This window comes from Megascapheus bottae, unplaced genomic scaffold (assembly GCF_031878675.1).
Source record: "Megascapheus bottae isolate mThoBot1 unplaced genomic scaffold, mThoBot2.hap1 HAP1_SCAFFOLD_40, whole genome shotgun sequence".
Lineage (NCBI taxonomy): Eukaryota > Metazoa > Chordata > Mammalia > Rodentia > Geomyidae > Megascapheus > Megascapheus bottae.
The window spans coordinates 1902169-1922261 of record NW_028327715.1 but is presented as its reverse complement, the minus strand read 5'-3'; the positions used below and the strand labels follow the sequence as shown (position 1 = coordinate 1922261).

Here is a 20093-nt window from a genome sequence, read left to right as displayed (position 1 = left end):
AAACAAAAGCCATATAATGAATGATTGTTGTCCTAAGGTACTATGTTATCTCTCAGATCTTTTGCTAACACTTGGTTATCTCATATTGTTACATTATCTCACTTTGTTTTCTGATATGTTGGATATATTTGTATTTGGTTATTTGAAATTGGATATGCTAAGGGGGGAAAACAAGATGGCGGGTGGTGCCAGGGTAATGGGGACCTTGAAAGGGTATCAATGTATGTGAATTAATGCACCTTCTGTCTGGCAAATATCATGTAACCCTTTTATTAATTACAATAAAAAATATAAAAAAATAAATAAATTGAAACAAACAAACAAAAAAAAGACTTCAAGCATCAGCAAGGAATACAGAGTCATGGGGCATAATGCCATAAAAGCAATGTGCATGCATGCATACACACAAGCACGCAACACACACCCATTCTAATTTCTTTGAGAATGTGATTTCAATAGAATAACCAGTCACAAAACTATAATCAACAATTTTTCTTGACATAGCTGTTGTTCACATAATTGTCCACATTATTCATACTAAAGAATGAAATTATATATAGTCAAGTACCATGTAAATTCATTTGACTTGCTTTTTGCACTCACATTTACTTCCGTTTATCTAAGCACCATTTTATATGATGCATATGGAAAAGGATATTTCCTGTTTTTTTCATAGCCATGAGACTCTAAAAAAGCAAAGTTTTATGCTATATTGATGAATATTTCTTTCCAGGGGAACCAAACCAATGTTTAATGTCCTCTTGTTTAAGTCATTTGAAAGCTAACATACTTTGTAGGAACTTATGCCCTTGCTCTACCTCTAAAATTCTGCTTGCATGTTCCCTCTTATCACTCCTTGCTGTGCTAATGCTTCCTGTCTGACCTGCCTATCTGATAGAGCAAAGGAACTGCAGGTTAGAAGCAGAACTCTCATTGAATGGGGCAATCAGAGTAGGAGAATTCTTTGGTATTAAGTGTTGATCCTGGGTTTGTTTGCTCCTTTGTTTCTTAGGGCCTTCTCACTTCAGTGGCTTGTGACTTCCATATATCCATTGTGGCAATCTTACTAAGAATTGTGTTTGCTAGTAGTTGATTTCACAACAGACCAAATGGCTGTATGTCTTTCCTCTCTCTCTTTAGTAGACATAATGGTTTGGGTAGCACTGCCCAGTCTGTTGGAGTCTCATAGAAGGAAATTTTGCCTAAAAATCATAACAATTGGGTAGCTGAGATGAAGTGGAAAACCAAATACCCAGCAAGAATGTAGCAAGCAGTAGACACTGAGGGGTTGGGGTGGGGAAGGGTACAAGGAAAGAAATGCATCTTGTCCTGGCTAAAATGCTATTATTGCTGAAGAAAATACTCTGGGGTTGGTAGAGTGGCCTGGTGGTAGAGTATTTGCCTAGAATACAGATAGGCCGCATTCAGTCCCTCTGTACCACATACACATAAAAAAGCCAGAAGTGGTACTGTAGCTCAATGGCAGAGCAGTAGACATGAGCAAGAAGTGTCCAAGGATAGTGCCCAGATCCAGAGTTCAAGCTCCAGGACTTTCAAAAAGAGCAAACACTATAAAGTACTCGGTCATGGGTCCCAATAAATTCCTGAGTTGCCACTCTGGTCCATAATTGTTTAAACATTTCAGGCTGCCCTGCAGTTACCTGACATAGTCGCTAGATGGTGATATGCTCATGAACTATTGTGCATGCCCCTTCCAGCCTGCTCAAGGACTCAAAAAACTGTGTGTGTGTGTGTGTGTGTGTGTGTGTGTGTGTGTGTGTGTGTGTGTGTGTGTGCGCGCGCGCATGTATTCATGGTGGAGGGGTAGAACTCACAGCGTAGGCATGCCCCAACTTTAGCTACAGCTAACAGATTATTTCTTTGGGGTGTGGGCAGGGGAGATAATTAATTGGAAATAACAGTCTTGTAATCCTCTTGCCAGGATGGGCTTCATGCAATAATCCTAAATTTCAGCTTCCTGCGTAACTAGAGTTACAGGTGTGAGTCACTAGCAACCACTGAACTATGGGTTTACAGATGTAAACGTGAGGCAGGGGTGGGGCGGGTGGGAGGGCTGTTGTGTGACATCCTATAGGAACTCTTGTCTACCATGCCAAAGGGTGGGGGGTTAAAAATTAGGAATACAAATTGTTTAGAGGTATAAGCTGGGACTCACAGGAGCAGCCTGTAGCCAACTAGTAACCAAAGGAAGGAACCTGAAGTACTGTATGTGAGCCCTAGCCATCAAGAACAGAAGAACAAGAACAACAGGGTTGGGGAGGCCATATACTGCTGGGGAGCCTGGGTGGGCATCAAAACTACGTAGTGTGGAAGATGAACAGACTGTGATCATAGCTAGTTACCTGATTGATGGACTGATTCTTCATCAATGGACAGGGCCATCGAGGTCACAGAGGAGGGGATGCCTTGGGGCAACAACAGGAAGATCCTGGGAGTTCCCAAGCAAGACAGTGAGAGAAGAAAATTCTGCTTTGGGGAAATGAACCTAGCCTTGAACCAGTATCTTCTAAGCCTGATTTGGGGAAGGGAAAGCATGATTGATCTCATCTTAGTAAAGTGGACAACTTGACTCATACACTGTCGGGCACTTTCCAGAGCTACCATAAACCCTCTGTGGTGCAGTTGTTTCCAGGAAGCATCTGCCTGGGACTCCATCTCCCCATGTCCTCACCCTGCAGACAGAGGAGTCAGGTAAGTGAGAGTGAGCTGCCCAGCATGGGCCAGCATGACTAGTCTGACCCCTCTTCACACCTCGTGCTCACACTTCCTTTCCTCAGCAGGGCCTCAACACACGGAGCAAGGCTACAAACATGGCTACTCAAAAGACAGCCCACAGAATGGGAGAAAATGTTTACCCATTATACACCTATGAGGACCTAATATCAAGAATACACAATGAGATCAAGAATCTAAACCCCCTTCAAACCAACTCAAGAAATGGACAAATGTGATGCACATATAACACTGGTTAATAAACACACGAGTAAATGCTAAACATCTCTAGTCATAAAGGAAATGAAAATCAATCCAACACTGACATTGCATTTCACTCCAGTAAGATTGGCCAAATTCACGAATATGAGTAGCAACAAATACCAAACAAATGAAGGGAAATGGAACCTTACTAAACTGTTGGTTATTATTATTAAATTATTACATCATATTGTCAATAAATGTTATTAATAATAGATGTAAATAATTTATTGTTAGCATTAAACCATCTTTAAATTTAAAACATGTATTAAGCACCATAACAGAGGTAAAGAAAGTTTTGGTAGTTCCTAAATGTTCACTTCCAATGTGTGTAAAGAAGCCTGTGACATTTGGGTAAATGCCAAGGAGTGGAATTGCTTCCTCACAGGAGAGCTCTATGTTTCATACGAAAACCACTAACTCCATAATTTTCATTGAAGCACTATTTACCATAGCAAAGATTTGGAACCAATCCAGATGTCCCTCAGAATATGATTGGATCAACAAGATATGGTATTTATACACAATGGAATTCTCTGCTGCTATCAGAAGAATGATATGGTCCCATTTGTAAGGACATGGAACAACTAGGGAAAAATCATACTAAGTGAAGTAAGCCAGACCCAAAGGAAAATAGCCTCAATGGTTCCCCTCATTTGTAATAATTAGTACACATCTAGTACTCTCCTAGCAGAGACTAACAATATTGCAAAACCTAGATACATAATGTCATATAGAATGAGGTGAAATGAAAGGATCTCCAGGATATGGAAACAAGAGCTTTATCTTGTGTGATTGTTTTTTTCTTACTGTACCATGTTATTTCTCTTTTATTGCTCTGTGGTTAATCTCATATTGTTACTGTATCTGATTTTGTTACCTGGAATATTGTATATACATCTATTTGATTATTTGAAATAGGAAAGACAAAGGGGGAAAAGAAGATGATTTGGAAGGGTGGGGGAGGGAAATGGAGACAAAACATGAGAAGGCGTATCAATATGAGAAGTCATGTGCCTACTATCTGGCAAATGTAACTGTAACTCTTCCATACATTACAATAAAAATATAAAAAAAGAAGCCTATGACAAAGAAAAGAACCACTAGTTATTTCTTTCTGGCCTGTGTCCCTCCCTCACTCCCACTCTTCCTTCCTTTACTTCTGTCTTTCTTCATTTACTAGTTTAATTACTTGTTAACTGTTTCGCCTTCCAAATAGTAAATAAAAAAGAAACAAAGTAGAAGAGGGAAGGGGAATGAAGTATCCAAGGCAGTTTTGTTCTTGACTTTGAACTTGCGACACATGATGAGTAAATGTTTTTGCAAGAAGAGAGCAGAGCTTGGTAAAGAGGTTCACACCTCTAATCCAAGATAGGAGGCTGAGATATGAGGATCATGCCTTGGAGCGAGCTGGAGCAATGATATTAGAAACTCTTCTCAGGAATAAGCACCAAAATCTAGAAGATGATGTGTCACTCAAGTGGTAGATCCCCAAATAAGAGAAAAAGAAAGAGAAAGTACAAGTTCTGGTGATTAGGAGGGGATAAGAGTTAAGGGTAGGAGCAGGACAGAGGGGGGAGGAGGAGTAGCAGCAGGGGTGGAGAGAAGAGATGAAGAAATAGAAAACAGAAAAATGGAGAGAAATAGTAGATAACAGAACAAGTTTACCTAGAATTGAATTACTCTGAGCATCTGAGTCCACTCAGCAGCACCCCCTAGAGTGAATTTACAAATACTCTTCCCATGGGAATCAGAGGCTTTGGTAGGGATGACTCCAGGGCTACACCCTGTTGAATACAAGAGCATTGGTTACTTGTGGTGCTAGTACAACCCAGATGTGTGCAGGAAAGGATGAATGTTTTGGGAGACTGAAATCAAAACGGAGAAGGAAACAAACAATGACAGGCAGAGGGGAGGGCAGAGGAAGATGGGTCACAAGACCACCTGAGGGAGACATGTCTGGAGGCAGCAGCTGCTGCTCCACCTTGAAACCGGCCACTCCCACCATTGGCTGTGTGTCCCAGGTGGGCTGTTCAGCACCCAGGAAGGAACCAAGATCATCTAGGGCTGCAAATTCCCGATGCAGTGAGGGAAATCACCTGTGCCCAAAATTCACCTCAGGGAGCTGCCAGCCATTCCTGGGGTCACTGAAAGGCAGGACCGATAAGTAGGCATGGGCTTCTGCTGGGGCCTTGGGGAGGGTCCATCCGAAGACAGGACCTGGACTGGACGTGGACTTGCTCTGGGGCGGGTCTACCTGAAGACAGGGCCTCTATTGGACGTGGACTTGCTCTGGGGCAGGTCTACCTGAAGACAGGGCCTCTATTGGACGTCGACTTGCTCTGGGAGGGTCTACAGGAAAATAGGACCTGTATTGGACAGGGACTTGCTCTGGGGGCGGGTCTACCTGAAGACAGGACCTGGACTGGACATGGACTTGCTCTGGGGCGGGTCTACCTGAAGACAGGACCTGGACTGGACGTGGACTTGCTCTGGGGGCGGGTCTACCTGAACACAGGACCTGGACTGGACGTGCACTTGCTAGGGGACGGGTCTACCTGAAGACAGGACCTGGACTGGACGTGGACTTGCTCTGGGGGCGGGTCTACAGGAAGACAGGACATGGACTGGACGTGGACTTGCTCTGGGGCGGGTCTTCCTGAAGTCAGGACCTGGACTGGACATGGACTTGCTCTGGGGCGGGTCTACCTGAAGACAGGACCTGGACTGGACGTGGACTTGCTCTGAGGCGGGTCTACCTGAAGACAGGACCTGGACTGGACGTGGACTTGCTCTGGGGGCGGGTCTACCTGAAGACAGGACCTGGACTGGACAGTGGACTTGCTCTGGGGCGGGTCTACCTGAAGACAGGACCTGTATTGGACCTGGACTTGCTCTGGGGGCGGGTCTACCTGAAGACAGGACCTGGACTGGACGTGGACTTGCTCTGGGGCGGGTCTACCTGAAGACAGGACCTGGACTGGACGTGGACTTGGGCAGGGGCGGAGCCTCAACCAGGATGTCACTGATGCAGCCTCAGCTGGATGCTGGGACACTGGGAACATTTATTTCCTGGTCCTGACGGCCATTTCCTCCAGCTGCACCTAGGGGACTAAGTTCTGTCCCCATGGCCTTCCTGGGGAAGGAGTGGCAGGACTCCTTTTCACCCTCGGGTTTCCCGGCAGCCCGGGTCACCTGTCCTGCCGGCAGTTTTGAAGCGGCCTGGAGCCCACGAGCACCCGGCAGCGGCCTGCGTGGGAGGCCCGGCCCGCGGGTCCACTTAGGCTGTCAGAGCCCAGGCTGCAGAAGAGGTGACCGCTGTTCGTAGAACCTCCATCCTACAGGGGCTGCCGGGCTGGCCGAGTGGTGGGGCCAAAGGCCCAGACTTGCTGTTCTCCAGGCCTAGGAGTTGGTGCCTGCCTGACCCAGTGGGCTGCCTGCAGTGAGAGAAGAGGCATCTAGGCAGTGCCAGACTGGGGGATTTGCCTGGCGGACCTGCCGAAGTTATTCCATGGCCTGGCCTAAATTGCTGCAGCCCCAAAGCCCCAGGGTTCTGGAAACATGCGGAAGGGGCAGGAAGGACTGTGAGTGAAGGGATGGAGGCCAGCTCCTCTTCTTCCCCAGATGAAGAGCAAGTATGCCAGATTGTCTCCCTGTAGCACCTGTATTCAGACTGTGGCCTGCCTGGACTGGCTTCCAGAAGATTTGACCCTGGCCATGCAGCTGCTAATACTGAGTCCTGAATTAAGCAAGCAGAAGAGGTGATGGAGGCCAGGTTCAAGGACGAGGGAACGCATGAGGGTCAGGAACAGGATTTCTGGAGGCCATCGTAGTTGTCCAGGAGTGGTCTGTGTGTTGAAGCAGAGCATTCGAGTCTTCACAACCTCAGGTATTAGTAAATTATGCATTCATGGAGAGCCTAGCATGCATCACTTACACCATCAGATGGGAACTAGTTACCACCCTTAGAAGCGAAGCGTCACTGAATGTAGATTTTTCTACATGTTCACTGCAAGCTAATTCATTTACCCTGCATTTCACTTTTTTTTAACATTGATTTTTACATCCTATTTCAAATGTCATGTTTAACAAAGGGAATGTCAATATACAGTCACTGGCACATAGATTTTAGAACATAAATAAAATTAAGCTGAGTCTTTGTATGGCATAGATAATATTAATCTATGTAATAAACCATTATTCTATAGAGTATATTGCCCATCATAGATTTTTATGTCTATGTAGTTATGTTTATATATACAGGTTAATGTACTTTCTTTACATTGTCAGAGTGAGGAAACTATCACTCCATATCACACATAATGAAACCCCATAACTAATAGCAGTCATATTTCCTGTTCTTTTCCTGACTCTCCATCAGAGCTATAAACAACTACTAATGTATCTGTGTATTTGCTTTTTCAGACTTTTCATGGATTGTTTTTCTTAGTATGCTTTGGAAGCTCCTCCTGGCTGTAGTATGTATCTATATATCTATTCTGCACTCTTTTGGATGGTCAATACCCCATCGCATAGACATGGCATATTTCAAGCATTCATTTGTGTTGTTACTACTTTTTGGGTGGTTTGAGTGATACAGCAGTGAACATTTGTGGATAAGTGCTTTCATTTCTCTTGGGTATGTACACAGCTTACATTAGAAGTATTGAGTCCTATGGTCACTGTGAAGATCTGCCTCATTACATGCATTTTCCAAAGCAGTTGCATCACCTTGTAGTCTTGTTCCCAATTCTTCCCCATGTCTCTTGTCAGCCTTCGGTATTGTCTGTGTTTTTGGGTACAGCCAGCTGTATTTCAAATGTTTTCATTGTGAGGAAAAATTCATTCAGTTCTATTTCCCCTCAATAGTATTGCATAGAGAATCTGAAGTATTCTGACAAACTTTTTTCAGTATGTTGAGAGATTCCTTTCTTACCATTCCTGTGCATATTGACACATAAGTGGAGAATTGGTTTGCCTTTTTTTCATACATGTATACAATATATTGTAATCAATCTTCCTTTATTACTTTCCCCCAATTTTTTCAACGGGTTTCCTTGCTCTGTCAGAATTTTTGCAATCAAACTAGCTATTTCAATATTTACCCACTACTTTTATTTTACCCACCCTTCTCCATTTATACTTACGTAGTCCTTTAGTCAAATTCCTGCTGTATATTTATCCATATAGGCCTAAACATGAATATATACTCCTTTTAGTTTTTGATTCCGCGTATGAATGAAGACCTAATTTTTGTGAAATTAGTTTTTTGGGTTCTATGAGATGTTCTCAAATTGCCTCCCATTTTGTTGCATTTTTAATTTGTATGGCTCTGTAATATTGCAGCTATACAGACATTATATTAAGCTCATGAACAGTCTTTATAAAAATAAGAAGTCATGTTTATGTCTACTCTTCCTACACATTACTTTCTATAACTAGGGCAAATTCTGAAGTCGATAAATCATATTGACTTAACTGTTTCAATTTTCCTTGGTATTGAAATTGGTTTCAGCATTTTAGTGTAATGAGATTTACTAATTTTGTTTGCATAATTATCATTTTGTAATGATTAAACAATTTATTAGCATTTATGAATAGTACCATGGGATTTAATTGTGATATTCCTATACATATATACATTGAACTTTGAATGAGTTTCTCTTGTCCTATTCCTTTTTAACCCATTTGTCCATACAGCATTTAATAGGTTTCGGCAGACTCTCTCCATATATAGGTGAGTGTCTGTATGAAACATCATCTTCCTCATACCTGGTTTCCATCTCCCTCTCTCACTTATTTAATCAGCAGGTTTCCCTTTGTTGTGTTTTTGTTTCACTTTGTTTTGTTTTTTTATTACACATCTCCCATTTTTACTATTATTTATTATCATTACTTTAGATCTAGTTTCCACATGAATGGAAACCTGTGCTATTTGACATCTTGAGCTTGGTTTATGTCAGTCAACATGATGATCCCAGTTGCATTCATTTGCCTAGAGACAATGATATTTGACTCTTCTTCATGTGAATCAAACTCCATTGCTTGTAAGTATTACATTTTTTCCTTTTGCCAATCCTAGCACTTGAACTCAAGGCCTGAGCACTGTCCTTGGGATTTCTCAGGGCTAGGATATTACCACTTCTGGCTTTTTCGGGCTTTTGTGTTGGTAGTACCAAGGAATGTAACACTGGGCTTCGTGCATACTAGGCAGGCACACTACCCCTAGGCTGTCCTCTGGGCCCGAGTGTTACATTTTCTTTATGCATTCATTGGTTGTTGTTTACCTTGGCTGAGGCACAGCCTAACTGTTGGGAAGAGCACTACAATAAAAATGGGTATTATAAATGTTTAACTGTTTTAACAACTTACATTTCTCCAGATGTTTGTCCAAAGGTCATATAGCAGCATCTGAGTTTTATGTCTAATCAATCCTTTGACTCTATATGCAAAGGTCACACAGCAGGATTTTAAGGTTGTTCTATTTTAGCCTATCCCAAGTGCCCCTAAATAGGAGAATTTTAGGTCAAACCCTAGAGTTTGTTCTCTTGGCTTGCTTGCTGGTACTCAGCCACTTAAACCATACTCCAGCGTGGCTTGTTGCTGGTCACTTTGGAAGATGAAGTACCATGGTCTTTCCTCCAGGGCTGGGGGGGAACTGTCATCTATCAAGTTTCACTCTACTGATTAGCTAGTGTTAATGGAACTAGCCAACATAAATAAATAAATATATATGTATAAATACATTTATGTATATACACACATATATACTGATACATACACATATATACATACACACTTATATGTGAGTTTGTGTATATATAGTCATATATATATTTACATACAGGTATGTATATATTTATAGCATCCTATATGTATGTGATTTCCACAGTGGACACACGAAATTACATGCCCACCCACTGTAGTGTATTGTATAAAGGATATTTTCCCCATGTCTACTCTCACAACCTCATCATCAGCATTTGTTGTTTCCTTTTATAATAATTGCTATTCTCACTGTGGTGAGATTGCAGTCTCAGGGTCACTTTGCAAATGAGGTGGAAACTGTTTGTACTTCTGCAACCTGAAGAAGTCATTTGCTAATTTATTAATTGGTTTTTGTTTGTAGAATTGTGTATTCTTCATATTAACCCTTATGTGTTTTATAGAGGACCAAGATTTTCTCCTATTGTGTAAATTGTTGCATGAATTTATGGTGTCATTTGATGTGTAGAGACTTTTTAATTGATTGGAATCCTATTTGTCAACTAATTCTTGTTCTTATTTTCTTGAGTCCTATCCAGGAGATAATTTCCTGTCTCTCTTGTTCACTGCCACCCTGTGTTGTTCTGTAGTGATGTCAAAGTTTCAAATCTTAATATAAATAGCTTTGATCCATTTTGAGTTGATTTTTGAACTGTATAGAGAGACTATGATTGTAGGTTCACTCTTCTACATGTAGATAAGCAGTTGTTCAAAATTGTTAAACCATACTTTTGATTCCTTTTTCCAATAATTGTATGAGGATGGCTGTGTGCTTTTAATTTTGAGTCTTCGTTTTCTTAGTTTTCTAAGGACCATGTTGTTTTTATCCATGTAGCTTTACAATCTTTTAAAGTCTGGTAGTATAAAACCTTTAGTGTTTTGATCTTTTTACCCAGGATTATTTTTACTACCTGGGATATTTTATGTTTCCCTATGAATTTAATGATTTATTGCTATGATGATTTCAGGAAAAAAATCACTGTGAAGTTTGGGTGAAATTTTGCAGAGATGTGAAGATTACTTTCAGAAAGGTTTAAAACTGAAATTAGTAAATAATTAACATGAAATAATGATACATGTTAAGGCTTTACTGTAACTATCCCTTAATTATAATGATGAAGTACTATTAATATAAATTCCGACAATTCAGTTTTCCATGTTTTAATGTCTTTATCCATTTTTTGAAGGATTGATAGAGTACGCCCCTCTAGTTATTATTTAGGGTTCCTGCTAGGTATTGTTTTAATAAAGGCTGGTATTAATTGAAGAGCTTAATTTTTAGTGTATATTTACTACATAAAGCAGTATATCCATAATATTTGCCATGTGTATACACTGCATTTTAATAGGAAGAATCTCATCCTATTTCTCTTTCCATCTCCCATTCCTCTGTTCATTAACAGCCTTTTTATTTACTATAGTTTGATTATATTTAGACTCCATGTTGGTGTTTCTGTGTATATATGTGTGTACAGACATATATATATATATATATATATATATATATATATATATACATGTACTGGTATGCCTTTAAATTTTGGATTCCAGCAATAATTGAAAATGTGATATTTTCTTTTTGAGCTTGGTTCATCTCAATCACATGACCATCTCCAGGACTGTCCACTTTACTGTAAATCACAGGATGTTAGGGTTTTTTTAAAAAAAAATAACTGAGGATTTACGGAAGACGGCATGGAACTGAGGACCCAGACATTAACCCACAGACCTATGGTCACCTAATCTTTGATAAGGGAGCCAAAAAAATAAAATGGAAGAAAGAAAGCCTCTTCAACAAATGTTGCTGGCAGAACTGGTTCAGCACCTGCAGAAAACTAAAGTTGGATCCTTCTTTTTCACCTTGCACTAGGATTAATTCCAAATGGACCAAAGACCTCGAAGTAAAAGCTGATACACTGAAAACTTTATAAGAAGGAATTGGAGATACTCTAGGTCTCCTTGGCACAGGTTGAAACTTTCTTAATAAGGACCAAGAAACACTGGATAATTGGGACTGCATTAAACTGCAGAACTTCTGTATGGCAAAGGACATAGCTAGCAAATTAACTAGAAAGTCTACAGAGTGGGAGAAGATCTTCACTAACCATAGAATAGACAAAGGCCTCATATCTAAAATATATGAACAGCTCAAAAAATTGAATCACTCCAAAAGTAATCTCCAAAGAAAAAACCATCCCATTAAAAGATGGGCCAAAGACTTAAAGAGAGACTTCTCTGAAGAAGAAATAAGAATGGCATATAGACACATGAAGAAATGCTCGACATCTCTAGTCATAAAAGAAATGCAGATCAAAACAACTCTAAGATTCCACCTCACTCCAGTTAAAATGGCCAGGATCAAAAAATCTATTACCAGCAGGTGCTGGAGGGGATATGGACAAGGAGGGATCATTACTACACTATTGGTGGAGTACAAACTCGTTCAACCACTATGGAAAGCAAGGCAGTCCCTCAAAAGACTAAATATAGGACTCCCCTATGACCCAGCAATTCCACTACTTGCCATTTACCCAATCATACAAAAACAAGGACATACTAAATCCACCAGCACAACAATGTTCATTGCAGCACTATTTACCATAACAAAGATATGGAACCAATCCAGATGTCCCTCAGTTGATGAGTGCATCAAGAAGATGTGGTATTTGTACACAATGGAATTCTATGCTGCAGTCAGAAAGAATGACACCGCCCATTTGTAAGGAAATGGAAAACTTTGGAAGAAACCATATTAAGTGAAGTAAGCCAGACTCAAAGGAACACAGGCTCAATGATTTCCCTCATTTGTCATAATCAATAGAAACCTTGGGCTCTCCTAGCAGAGATTCACAATAGAACCAAATCTAGATTCATAAGGGCCATATAGTATGACGCTAAATGTAAGGACGTCCAGGATAAAGAAACAAAAGCCAATAATGAGTGATTGCTGTCCTTAACGTACCATGTTATCTCTCATCTCTTTTACTGTCCCTTGGTTATCTCAAAATATTACAATATTTCACCTTGTTATCTGATATATTTTATATATGCTTCATTGCTTATTTGAAATAGGAGAGGGAAGAGGGGAAATCAAGTTGTGCGGTGGGGGGGGGAGTGGAATGGGGACCATGACATGAAAAAGTGTATGAATATATATGAAGTAATGTACTTTCTATCTGGTGAATATAATGTAACTCTTATATTAATTACAATAAAATATATGAGAGAAAAAATAACGGAGTCATATTCCATCGTATATATGTACTACAATTCTTTATTTAATCTTTAGTTCCTAGGCACTTTAGCTGAATCCATCATATGCTTGTGGTAATCAAATTGAAATAAACTTGGTATGCATGGGTTTTCCTGTATATTCATTAGATTCCTTGAGATATATCCCCAATAGCAATATGGCAGGGTCCCAAGCTAAATCTATTTGTAGAACCTACATCCTTCACCAGGGTGTTTCAAACCTACACCTAGTATTCTTGAATTAGATGGACCCACGTTTTCTTACTCTCCCTATATCTGGTATTATTCAGCAGCGTTTTCATTAGTAAGATTGTGATACTGTCTCCATTCACAGATACATTCTATTTTTTTTTGCCAGACCTGGGCTTGAGCTCAGGGCCTGAGCACTGTCCTTGGACTTTCTCAAGGCTAGAGCTCTACCACTTGAGCCTCAGCACCACTTCCGGCTTTTTTCTACGTATGTGGTACCGAGGAATCGAACCCGGGTCTTCATGCATGCTAGGCAAGCACTTTAACCACTAGGCCAAACTCCCGGCCCTACACAGATACATTCTATTGCAGTAGTTTTCAACATCTATCATTCTCTTTTCCTCATTTCCTTCTAATCTAATCAAACATTCCCATAACAATGAAGATACTCGTGTATTTTTGTGTATGATCCCATGTATCCTTTTACATATGTTTTTGCACATATGAGAGGAAACATGTGATTTTTCCCTTGTGAACCTGGCCTGAAAACAATATAACTTCATCTTTATGGATGAATAATACATATTATGTAGCTATACCCCATTTATCAATTCATTTGACAGTTTTGGGTCAACTGTTTCCATATGTTGGCTATTTTAAACAGTGCTACAAAGATTGTGTGTTTGCTTGTGCTTCTATCATATCCTGATTTACATTCTTTCAGATACATGACCCAAAATGTTATCACTGTATTGTGTGGTAAATGTATTTTTAGGTTTTTGAGGAACCTCCGTATCAGTTTCCATAGTGCTTGTACTGATTTCTGTTTCCTTACCATTTGTTGTTGTTTGTGTTGTGAGTGATTGCCAATTCTGACTGATGTTGAAGAAGTTCTCACGTTTGGTTTGTATTTCTCTAAGGGCAAGGAATTTTTGAAGACTTCTTCCTGATTGTATTCTTTCAAGATATGTCTCTTCCGTGTGTTTGCCCATTTGTTGGGTTACTGAGTCCCCCTTTGTGGTAATTTTTTTTCATAGAAATCTCCAAGGAGTCATATCCAGGGCATTTTAGCTTTATTTCATTTAATTTTCCTCTGTTACTGTATTCAACCATAACTATGATGTATAGTGTTAAAAATGTTAATTTGCAGTGATTTATTTCTTTTTGAGGGAGGCAGCTCTTGCTTTGTGTCTGGTCCAGATGAGCTTAGTGCACTCACCTTGCTGGGTAGGATAGGCGTGCAACACGGATCCCAGCCATTGTGTCTCCCTTGGAGCTAGGATAACAACAGTTAGTTCAGATGTGCTTTCAAGAACTAGTATTCCTTGGCTGACCTTGAACCACAGTCTCCAGTCTCTGCTTCTCAATAGATATGGTGGCTGTACCCAGCCATATAAATTCTCAATTCTCTGAAATGAGAGCGTGAGCGATTCAACTATTCCTCCCCAAGTCCTCACTATCGCTCTTGCCTAGTGGACCCCAATTGAATATGGGTCAGAAAATATCCAGCATTCTAGTCATTCTATCCAACCGACAGTGGAAGACACAGATCAATGTAATGTATTTATCAGAATACATAATAGGTGATAAGAGGATTCTGAGACTTCTCAACTTGTTACTGACTGTAGGTTGGAGGAGGAAAGAGAAAAACAGAGTACATCAACAACATTAAACTAGAGAAAAGGGGACAATGCTTCAACTGAGTCCCTGTATTCGTAAGGTTAGTCACCAAGAACTTTGTACTTCTCCTTAAGAACCAATCAAGGAAGAGCAAATTTCTATCAGTTCAAGACTTTCCTCCCTTTGTGTTGTGCTTTCTTTTTCATTTGATGCAGTATAATATTTTAGTATTCTTTCCAGATATTCTTTGTATTAATGAAATACCCTGGTTCTCTTCACTAGGTGGGCAATTTTCCTTTTACCTATTCTCAGTAGGGAATTGGAACTAGTATTAACACTTATTTTTAATTAGAGTTTGTAAGAGTTTAGTAAAGCTTTTTATTTCAGAAATCTCTTTTTTGCCAGTCCTGGGATTGACCTCAGGGCTTGAGCACTGTCTTTGGACTTTCTAAAGGCTAGAGCTCTACCACTTAAACCACAGTACCACTCCTGGCTTTTTCTTTTTTTTTTTTTGAAATTATTTTTTGTATTTTTGAAACTCTTTGAAGAGCCAAGTCCTAAATGTAGTAGAAAACCACCTCCCAAACGTTCAGTCCATTTTAAGATGATGAAGACATATAGATGAGTGACAGTTTGAGATGTCCTCCATATACCGTATGCAATTACAATGAAACCCAACATGATTTTTATTCATAATTCTGATGTGTTGAAATCAGAAGGAATGCCTAAGTAAAAGTCTTTGGCTTAACTCACTGTAGTGACATTAATACAGAATGGACATGTTGGATCAAAGATAAGAGGCTAATGGGGAACCCCTGGAATGCTTCAATATCTCTTATAACTGGATTTGATTTAGCAGGAATAAATTTTTTAAAAAAGAATCCCTTTGTAAAAGAAAGTTTATACAAAAAATTTCTAAAAAACAAAGAACCATAGATATAATGTGTTCAGTACCGGAGAGAGAATGAATCTTAAAAGCTTAGCTCACTTCTGGTTTAATTTTACTAACCTAGGCCACTCTTGAAAAAAAGAGCTTATATGAAGGGCTCTGAAGTATGGCCTTCAAATATATTGGATATTAAGTTTACTAAGTAAATCTATGTCTAGTATATGACATATAGTATGCTACTTGTAATAGGATTATTCTATGTAATTAATCTGGGTTTGGAGGCAAAAATAAAATTTATTTCAATGCAGAACAAATTTTTCATGTTTCTATTAAATGTGTCATCCCAAACAACAATGTAATGGTGTTCTATGACTTGGAAACATAATGTAATTTACAGTATTGCCAAACAGAATTCCACAAAAACTTTATAGCACACCTTATGTGACTAGCTCAAAGTACTTAGTTCAACTAAGTGGTATGGAAGCATTTTGGTAAATATCTGCAAACCAATACAGCAGTGAACAGTTCCTAATACAGAAGTCCATTAAGAAAAGTCAATTTTGTAACATTTTACATAAAAATAAAAGTAAAAAGGGCACTGCTTCATCAGCACATTCTTCACTTCTGTCTGGACGAGAGGCCAAACTTACTGTTCACTCTTCAGGTCATCTTGTTTTCCATTTAGTTCTTGATCAACTTGTTTTATGCATTCTGGTATGCCAGCGTATTCCATGGGAACAAGCTCCACTAGTTTTGCCAAATTAAAAACATATCTAGTTTTTGGCTGAATTTTGAGCTAATAAATGGTTTTGTAACACCCCAATTCTGGATTTTTTCTAGGTATGAACCAAATAATCAAATCCAGGTCTTCATGCATGCTAGGCAAAAGCTCCACCACTAGGCCAGTCTCCCAGACTTTTATTTCAGAAATCATTTTTCAAGTTTGGGTTAACAGAAAAATTCTCCACATTAAATATAGAGGCAAAAGAAAAGGTGAGGTAGTCTATGTGTTGAAACTATTTTACTGTAGTGTTCGACTTTGGTCTTATGTCCTTTCCAATTTCAGTCCACTGTCTTTAAGGAGAACTGGTATGCCTTTAATTCTCGAACATTCCATTCCTCATTCTGCAGTGATGTAAAGATGACCAGTGCATTCTGTTTGGGGTTGCCATAGGAGCAACTATATGAGTAGAGTTTGCTCTACAAGGTAAGGGTCTGAGCAAGGGCAGTCTGTCTATCATAGGGTTTGCTCTCTATGACATTGGACTTTCTTCCCATCCTTTCCATAGGGATTAAAGTAAAAAGAATAAGTTTTTTGAGGGAGGGCTTGTTGGATAATGTGAGGAGGAGAAGGGGCTGATTGGAGGGGACTTGGAGGAGTGAGAGCTGACTGGGGATCTCTCTGGTTCTTACATATGAAGGCTTTGCCTTGTAGCTACCTGAATAAAGTGTGTGTGTGTGTGTGTGTGTGTGTGTGTGTGTGTGTGTGTGTGTGTGTGTGTGTGTATGGGGACTTGAGACTGGGGCCTGGACACTGTTCCTTAGCTTTTTTTTGTCTCCAACTCCTACCACTCTGCCACTTGAGCTACAACTCCATGTACAACTTTTGCTGGTTAGTGGAGATTAGAGTTCCACGAAGCTTTTTGACGCTTTGAACTTCTTGTCTTCAGATCTCAGCTCCTGAATAGCTGGGATTTCTGATTAGTCAATCACCTAAAGCTCATTTCCTCTAAAGATTTATCTTAACAAACTGGGTTTAGGGGAAGTGATGAACCAAAAGGAATGAAAAGAAAAAGAAAAGAAAGTTCTTAGCCTGAAAGGTAGCAGGAAAATCAGCTATGATTTAAATTTGTGACAGAGTTTGATCCTCCTCTGTGTCTAGCTGTTTACAAACTGAAAGGCTGGAGACAGTTTGAGTCCTTTTGCCTAATTATTTTAGGGTATCTGAAGCTCTTCACAGTTCTGTCACAGCTCCACAGCAGAAGCAGGGCTGGCTACAAGTCTTCTTTCTCTGCCTTGACCTCTTCTGGCTCCCATGGCTAGGGCCTAAGGACTAGGGACTGCAAGCATTGGGAGTTCTGTTTCCTTTCTGTATGAAATGGTATGGCTGGATACAATGTGCTTTACAAGTGTCTGCTCCAGATCTAAAAGTCAGAACCAGTATTTTACCTAAATGCATTTATTTATATATTTTTACAAGAAGAATTTTATTTTCATGTTACTTTTTCTTTTGAAGAGTGTAGGAATGTATTACATGTGTCTGGATACCTTACTGTAAATATCATATTATTATTATTATTGGACAATTTTGAGTATGTGGGTGTGTTTGTGTGTATGTACAGATGTTGTAAATGTGTGGTAACACTGGGGTTTTAATTAGGGGTCTTAAATGCTTTCACAACTTTTTTTCACCCAGGATTAGTGAATTATGACATCTGCTACAGGTCCAATTTCAGCTTTTTTTCATATATATATTTTTTTCATATATTTTTATTGTAATTAATAGAAGGGTTACATTACATTCGCCAGATGGAAGGTGCATTACTTCACATACATTGATACCCTTTCTCAAGTGCAGCTTTTTATCCTTTTAGATAAGTGGAGTCTCCTGGCTGTTTTTTTAGGTTTCTTTGAATTGAGATCCTCAGAACACCTTAGTAGCTAGGATTATAATATCTTTTTATTTCCCATTGACAATTGTATTATCTTAACATGTACCCACTCTGTGAAATATTATAGAATGTACAATATTTCTCATCCTTTTTATTTCTATTATAAAATGTTTCCAAGTAGAAAATCCATAATAACTGTGATATAAACTCTCTTAATACTGGATTTATTTACATCTCTATGTCCTGTGAAACAATGCATTATCTGTAAAGGTGCCTTGTATATCAGTGAAAGTTTGTTGATTCAAAAATTTTTCTTCTCTTGTTCTGTAACAGAACTATGAAAAGTAATTGCAGAATGTACTTTTCCCAGGAATGGTCAACTCTGAAGAATTATAGCTTTCAAGGTTTCATAGGCTATAGATTTTAAAAGGCTCACCACCACCTAAAACAGTTCTGTGTGCATGACTTTCCATAATGTTTGGTATATTAAGTATATTTTCAACACAATCAGTGTGAAATTCTTCTGTGTTTTCCTTCTCTTAGGTGAATGGTTTGTTACCTAGTGATACTATACTGAGATATATCCGGATTACACTGTAGCAGTGTTGACCCTCAACAAATATAATATGTAAGTCATGGGATTCAAAGATGCTTTAAACCATGAGTAAAAGTCCCAAGCTTGGCTGATGAGATTGAGAATATACCTATACTTTCTTTGTTAATAAATGTCAACTCTATGGAAATGATATGTCACACATTCACAAAATAAACACATTTCTTTTTCTTTCTTTCTTTCTCTTTTTCTTTTTGTGGTCTTGGTACTTAAAATTCAGGACATTAGCACTGTCCCTGAGCTCTTTTGCTTGGAGCTAGTTTTCAGATACTTTGTGCCACATCTCCATTTCTGTTTGTGAATTGCAGATGAGAGTCTCAGGGACTGTTGGCTGCGGCTGGCTTCAACCCTGAGCCTCAGCTCTATCTCCTACAGAGGAGAACTACCAGCTTATGCCAGCACCACCAGGCTTCCTTCTGTTTAAAATACTGCAGTTGAGATGCTGTGATAGGCATGCCTGAGTCCATGTAAACTGGGCTCTGGCAGCAGCTGTTGATCCAGCATGAGCAATTGGTGAGTGGATTTACCTGTCATCTGAAAGTAAAATCATTTTGAAATATGGTACCAAGACAAAGTTGATATTACTGCCCAACCATATCATGTAACTATTATCTGTTTTGAAAATAAATACCAAAGGAAAGAGGTCAAAAGAAACTTTCTCATAGGCTGTTCTAAAGTTAACTATGAGGAGCTAAAAGAGTATCACAGGTCAGGCACTCAAGTCACAATGACTAGTTTGAAGTGAGGAGGAATTCAGATATGAAGTAGCTAAAGGAATCAGGATAAATGTGTCAAAAGCCAGGACTATTTCACCTGAAATACCACCATCATGATGGATAGGAATCTTGCTTCCGCTGTGCAGATCTTTTTCTCCATAAGACAGTCAGGAAAGAAAGCTAGTATTGGTGGAAGCAAGGAGTAAAGGGGAAACAGAATCAAATATTTAGATGATATATCAGCTGGAATTTTTTTATAATGCGTGAAGTGGAAAACAGTGAACACGGATACAAAATTTAAAAGCCATATCAGCTGGAGTTTCTACATAACGAGCGAAAGGGAAAAGAGGAGACCTGGAAGCAGAATTTGGGTAATATATCAGATTCAGCTTCTACATAGCAAGGGAAAGAAAATCTAGGAAACAACAAAACCACAGAAAACA

General features: G+C 39.3%; 1 long non-coding RNA gene across 2 annotated transcripts; it reads left to right on the top strand.

Annotated features, from left to right (window-relative positions):
* The first annotated feature begins 8683 nt into the window (after window positions 1–8683).
* Window positions 8684–19473, top strand: LOC150039307 (uncharacterized). 2 transcript variants are annotated; one of them, XR_016534399.1, is made up of 3 exons: window positions 8684–9041; window positions 18865–18949; window positions 19243–19473. It is a non-coding gene; the product is annotated as an uncharacterized LOC150039307 (long non-coding RNA). The 2 variants fall into 2 exon arrangements; XR_016534398.1 differs by lacking the exon at window positions 8684–9041 and adding an exon at window positions 16874–16916.
* Window positions 19474–20093: the final 620 nt, after the last annotated feature.